The 6,231-nt window shown below is 55.2% G+C and overlaps 2 non-coding genes across 2 annotated transcripts; both read left to right on the forward strand.

The window, feature by feature from the left end:
* Positions 1-3,424: 3,424 nt before the first annotated feature.
* Positions 3,425-5,333, forward strand: LOC124746833. Its single transcript, XR_007011487.1, has one exon. It is a non-coding gene; the product is annotated as a small subunit ribosomal RNA (ribosomal RNA).
* Positions 5,334-5,684: 351 nt separating this feature from the next.
* LOC124746829 lies at positions 5,685-5,839 on the forward strand. The gene has a single exon (XR_007011483.1). It is a non-coding gene; the product is annotated as a 5.8S ribosomal RNA (ribosomal RNA).
* Positions 5,840-6,231: the final 392 nt, after the last annotated feature.

Below are 6,231 nucleotides of genomic sequence, written 5' to 3' on the forward strand. Positions count from 1 at the left end.
TGCAGCCTCTGTCGACCATAGCACCCAATCTCCAGTGGCTCTGCCGCACGAAGCCGTGGACCGGCAATGACGCCACCCGCACCCGTTCGTGCACCACCCCAACCGCCAAACTCGCACCTCCAGCGGATGAACGGCGGACGTTTCCCGCACTCGTAAAGTGCAATCCACCCCTATAACTTGCGTTTCATGAAGAGTTATTTCCAATATGCGACATTCCCGCTGTCCGTATACATGAGCCGCGACCTGTACCACTTACGAGCGAGAGACGCGATCGCGTTGCTCACTGTACGGCGTCCGATACCGAGCCATCAGCATGTCGGTCCCCATGCGCGTTGCACTCGCACTCGCAGTCGCAAAAACGTGGGGCAAATATATTACGCGGAAGAGTTATAACAGACCGAGCCCCACTGCATGGGGGGAGTCTTTGTCACTAATGTACACAGATGGAACATTTTGGACTGGAACCAGATTACCCGTACACACGGCGCTGATTAGTAATCAATGCAGAGCCATCAAACTACAGCAAATATACACAACTGTCCGTATACATGCTGAAAGAGTCTGCCCAAAATGGGAACCACACGTCAGCCAGACACTCTGATCACGCACCACTCTCTGCTTCTAACAGGCGCACATACAATATGTAAGCACCAGCATGGAACAACATCCAGTGCATCTTCTCCGCCACATTACACAATCCACACTATCACAACCAGACCAGGAGGTCCGTGCGGAAAATACAATATCCCAGCCTTTCGACATCCACCATTGCGCAGACCAGGCACCAACACCCACACATGTCCTATACAACGGTGCACCCAACATCACAATAGTACCTCCTGTCACAGCGCACAAACAATGACATGAGTCAAAGACACAGGTCTCACACAAGCATAGAATTGGAGCGCCGCCTCTAATAAGCCAAAGGTGCATCCTGACGTGACAAATCTGATCATGTCACAAGCATTCACTTACTATAATCACTATCAACGAACCTGCCGCCCCCGCCCCCCCCCCCCCCCTACACCTTTCCGTACAACAACGTGTAACCTAACCTAACCTAACCTAACCTATGTTGTACCTTAACCTAACCTATGTTGTACCTTAACCTAACCTATGTTGTACCTTAACCTAACCTATGTTGTACCTTAACCTAACCTATGTTGTACCTTAACCTAACCTATGTTGTACCTTAACCTAACCTATGTTGTACCTTAACCTAACCCATGTTGTACCTTAACCTAACCCATGTTGTACCTTAACCTAACCCATGTTGTACCTTAACCTAACCCATGTTGTACCTTAACCTAACCCATGTTGTACCTTAACCTAACCCATGTTGTGCCTCAACCTAACCCATGTTGTGCCTCAACCTAACCCATGTTGTGCCTCAACCTAACCCATGTTGTGCCTTAACCTAACCCATGTTGTGCCTCAACCTAACCCATGTTGTGCCTTAACCTAACCCATGTTGTGCCTTAACCTAACCCATGTTGTGCCTTAACCTAACCCATGTTGTGCCTTAACCTAACCCATGTTGTGCCTTAACCTAACCCATGTTGTGCCTTAACCTAACCCATGTTGTGCCTTAACCTAACCCATGTTGTCGCCTTAACGTAACCCACGTTGTCGCCTAAACCTGCTCTGTAATTGTTATACGACTCGTTCAATTACTGTAGTGTTGCCCACCCGCAACCCTCGCAATATAGTTCGCTACTCGCACTGCCCGCACCCCTGTGTATCGCTTCATGTTAAACACCTTGCAAGTCTTGCTCACTTTCCACATGCTCCTGCTGTACACTGTAATGTGGATGGCAGCAGGACGTACATGCCGCCCCTCCCCACGTCCCCACCTTGCCCCCTGCCTTCGCAAGCTGGTTGGTGAGAAGTTTGCATGTTCAATGCCCTTCGCATGCGACGTACTCAGGCTACGTTGTGGTGCGGCCTGTGTCAACTGTCCGCTGATGTCGTACGCGTGAACCACAATCTGTACTGCACATTCGTCCTTATGTACTGAATGATACATCGTGGCACATGTGTGACCGCACAACGACTGCGCCCAAAAACGGCGGACCATACAGTGCAAATATTGTGCACGCAGCTACGTGTCGTCTCCCTATGAGAGCTGGATTGCAGTGTGGTACGCCATAGAGACGTGTGGGAGGAACGGACGCCGTGGATGGCGATCAGCATGAGCTGTCTGTTGATGTATTCGGACCTAGTCGTCTCTCCTCACACACCGTGATGGCATGGTGCACCGCGTTCCATATCTGCGACATGCTACAGAGGCCGGTTGACAGTCGTTCGAGCAATGGACATCGCATACGTACGGGGGCCACCTTCCACGTATTGTCTAGGCGTGCACATTTTGTTGCGTGTATGTGGGCAGACGTAGTGTGGCGTGACACCTGACACAGGCATGCAATAATCGTTGAAGTTGCAAATGGCGATGGACGCCTGCGTTTTCTGGTGAAGTTACGCAAATGAACAAATGGTAACCTGTTGTGGTGCGGTTGTTCTCGCTAGGGGTGAATCGGTGATGGCGACGATAGGTTGAGGTACTAACCGGTTGTTCCAGCGATACCCACCATGCCGACGAAACTGAACGGCATCTGGGTGTGAAGCGATACGCGGCGGTGGCTGGGTGGGACCGTCCCCGGCCGGTGAGGGGGCGCCTCCCGGCGTGCTGGCCGCGCGGTGCGTGGGCGCACGCGCTACAGCCGGCTGGTGGGGGCGGCCAGTGGCAGGCGCGCCGGCCGACGGACGCGGCAGGCGTCGCAGCTGCGCGCCGGCGCACCCTGCGCGCGGCGCCGTGCGGCCAAAGTAGGTCCTCGCGGGCCCGGTGCGAAGCGCGGTGGACATCTTCAGTGTGCTGGTCCGATTGAGGACTGTGTGCGTTGAGGATGCGCCGCCGCCCGGCGCTCGGCGCCGCGACGCCGTCTGCTGCTCGGTCGCCCCAGCGGTTCTCGCTGGTGGTTTGTATCGCAGCTGTGCGGATGTGTTGGCGCGTGCGCTGTGCTGGGAGAGTTCGCTTCGGCACCCAAGTGGGGCTTTTGTCCTTCTGTGGCGCTGGCGTTGGAGCTGCCGGTCACCGTAGGTGGCGCGTGTTGTCTCCCGCCGGCAATGCCACGACAGCACGCTCCCGGGCCTCTGTCGGCAGCGGCAAGCTCAGTTGGGAGCACGGGTGGTCGCACCGAAAGCGTCTACTCGCCTAACTCCGGGCGATTGCGCCTCTCTCGAACCCGACCAAGTACTTGGGACGGCGCTGCGCGCCGCCGGGACCTGAGAGGGTTTCGAGGTGTATTGTGCAGGGGAGCTCAGCCTCCTCCTGTTTGCAGAATGATTGAGCGGACGCTTGCGTGTTCGCGCGGGCCCCCGGGACACACTCCCGGGCGGCCGGCTGCTCAGCTCTAGTTGACGCAGCTCCCTGGTTGATCCTGCCAGTAGTCATATGCTTGTCTCAAAGATTAAGCCATGCATGTCTCAGTACAAGCCGCATTAAGGTGAAACCGCGAATGGCTCATTAAATCAGTTATGGTTCCTTAGATCGTACCCACGTTACTTGGATAACTGTGGTAATTCTAGAGCTAATACATGCAAACAGAGTCCCGACCAGAGATGGAAGGGACGCTTTTATTAGATCAAAACCAATCGGTCGGCTCGTCCGGTCCGTTTGCCTTGGTGACTCTGAATAACTTTGGGCTGATCGCACGGTCCTCGTACCGGCGACGCATCTTTCAAATGTCTGCCTTATCAACTGTCGATGGTAGGTTCTGCGCCTACCATGGTTGTAACGGGTAACGGGGAATCAGGGTTCGATTCCGGAGAGGGAGCCTGAGAAACGGCTACCACATCCAAGGAAGGCAGCAGGCGCGCAAATTACCCACTCCCGGCACGGGGAGGTAGTGACGAAAAATAACGATACGGGACTCATCCGAGGCCCCGTAATCGGAATGAGTACACTTTAAATCCTTTAACGAGTATCTATTGGAGGGCAAGTCTGGTGCCAGCAGCCGCGGTAATTCCAGCTCCAATAGCGTATATTAAAGTTGTTGCGGTTAAAAAGCTCGTAGTTGGATTTGTGTCCCACGCTGTTGGTTCACCGCCCGTCGGTGTTTAACTGGCATGTATCGTGGGACGTCCTGCCGGTGGGGCGAGCTGAAGGCGTGCGACCGCCTCGTGCGTGCTCGTGCGTCCCGAGGCGGACCCCGTTGAAATCCTACCAGGGTGCTCTTTATTGAGTGTCTCGGTGGGCCGGCACGTTTACTTTGAACAAATTAGAGTGCTTAAAGCAGGCAAGCCCGCCTGAATACTGTGTGCATGGAATAATGGAATAGGACCTCGGTTCTATTTTGTTGGTTTTCGGAACCCGAGGTAATGATTAATAGGGACAGGCGGGGGCATTCGTATTGCGACGTTAGAGGTGAAATTCTTGGATCGTCGCAAGACGAACAGAAGCGAAAGCATTTGCCAAGTATGTTTTCATTAATCAAGAACGAAAGTTAGAGGTTCGAAGGCGATCAGATACCGCCCTAGTTCTAACCATAAACGATGCCAGCCAGCGATCCGCCGCAGTTCCTCCGATGACTCGGCGGGCAGCCTCCGGGAAACCAAAGCTTTTGGGTTCCGGGGGAAGTATGGTTGCAAAGCTGAAACTTAAAGGAATTGACGGAAGGGCACCACCAGGAGTGGAGCCTGCGGCTTAATTTGACTCAACACGGGAAACCTCACCAGGCCCGGACACCGGAAGGATTGACAGATTGATAGCTCTTTCTTGATTCGGTGGGTGGTGGTGCATGGCCGTTCTTAGTTGGTGGAGCGATTTGTCTGGTTAATTCCGATAACGAACGAGACTCTAGCCTGCTAACTAGTCGCGTGACATCCTTCGTGCTGTCAGCGATTACTTTTCTTCTTAGAGGGACAGGCGGCTTCTAGCCGCACGAGATTGAGCAATAACAGGTCTGTGATGCCCTTAGATGTTCTGGGCCGCACGCGCGCTACACTGAAGGAATCAGCGTGTCTTCCTAGGCCGAAAGGTCGGGGTAACCCGCTGAACCTCCTTCGTGCTAGGGATTGGGGCTTGCAATTGTTCCCCATGAACGAGGAATTCCCAGTAAGCGCGAGTCATAAGCTCGCGTTGATTACGTCCCTGCCCTTTGTACACACCGCCCGTCGCTACTACCGATTGAATGATTTAGTGAGGTCTTCGGACTGGTACGCGGCATTGACTCTGTCGTTGCCGATGCTACCGGAAAGATGACCAAACTTGATCATTTAGAGGAAGTAAAAGTCGTAACAAGGTTTCCGTAGGTGAACCTGCGGAAGGATCATTACCGACTAGACTGCATGTCTTTCGATGTGCGTGTCGTGTCGCGCAACACGCTACCTGTACGGCTCGCCGTAGCCGTGCGCCGCGTGCGGAACCACGCGTGCCTCTCAAAACTAGCGGCAATGTTGTGTGGTACGAGCGCTGAAGCGCTGGAGCGGCTGGCCTGCGGCACCTGGCGCCTGGCGCCGGTTTTGAATGACTTTCGCCCGAGTGCCTGTCCGCTCCGGTGTGGAGCCGTACGACGCCCGTCGGCCGTGAGGCCGTTGGACACAGAACGCTGGAACAGGGGCCGCCACACGCCTCACTCCCGCCTATGCGACCGTCTCGAAAGAGACGGCGGAAACTGAGAAAAGATCACCCAGGACGGTGGATCACTCGGCTCGTGGGTCGATGAAGAACGCAGCAAATTGCGCGTCGACATGTGAACTGCAGGACACATGAACATCGACGTTTCGAACGCACATTGCGGTCCATGGATTCCGTTCCCGGGCCACGTCTGGCTGAGGGTCGGCTACGTATACTGAAGCGCGCGGCGTTTGCCCCGCTTCGCAGACCTGGGAGTGTCGCGGCCGCCTGTGGGGCCGGCCGCGTCTCCTCAAACGTGCGATGCGCGCCCGTCGCCTGGCGGTTCGCATACCGGTACTTTCTCGGTAGCGTGCACAGCCGGCTGGCGGTGTGGCGTGCGACACCTCGTACAACGACCTCAGAGCAGGCGAGACTACCCGCTGAATTTAAGCATATTACTAAGCGGAGGAAAAGAAACTAACAAGGATTCCCCCAGTAGCGGCGAGCGAACAGGGAAGAGTCCAGCACCGAACCCCGCAGGCTGCCGCCTGTCGTGGCATGTGGTGTTTGGGAGGGTCCACTACCCCGACGCCTCGCGCCGAGCCCAAGTCCAACTT

Source organism: Schistocerca piceifrons, unplaced genomic scaffold, assembly GCF_021461385.2.
Source record: "Schistocerca piceifrons isolate TAMUIC-IGC-003096 unplaced genomic scaffold, iqSchPice1.1 HiC_scaffold_374, whole genome shotgun sequence".
NCBI classification, from domain to species: domain Eukaryota; kingdom Metazoa; phylum Arthropoda; class Insecta; order Orthoptera; family Acrididae; genus Schistocerca; species Schistocerca piceifrons.